Source organism: Wasmannia auropunctata, unplaced genomic scaffold (genome assembly GCF_000956235.1).
Source record: "Wasmannia auropunctata unplaced genomic scaffold, wasmannia.A_1.0 LD336041.1, whole genome shotgun sequence".
Taxonomy (NCBI): Eukaryota; Metazoa; Arthropoda; class Insecta; order Hymenoptera; family Formicidae; genus Wasmannia; species Wasmannia auropunctata.
The window spans coordinates 105,758-106,064 of record NW_012026849.1 but is presented as its reverse complement, the minus strand read 5'-3'; positions in this window follow the sequence as shown (position 1 = coordinate 106,064).

Sequence of the window (307 nt, the reverse complement as noted above, 5' to 3'; positions counted from 1 at the left end):
ATTTTTTATACATGTTACCTATACAAAGTTCACAAAAGTGTTGCGTTTATTTTTGTAGAACCTAAACTAGCAGTAAGATTGTTGATGTTAATAAAAATGAGCATGCGATAAAAGGACATGAAACGGATATTGTGAAAATATTCACAATTTTTTACGTTTAGTTTGGAAAATAGAGCTTGAAAAAAATGTAATTTTCGATTTTAATTGACATATAGAGACGAGTGAAGGAGGCGGCCAGTTGAGTTGCGTTAGTCTGCGTCTATCTGAATTAATTTTTTTCCGCGGTGCGTGCGGCCTATGGACAGGC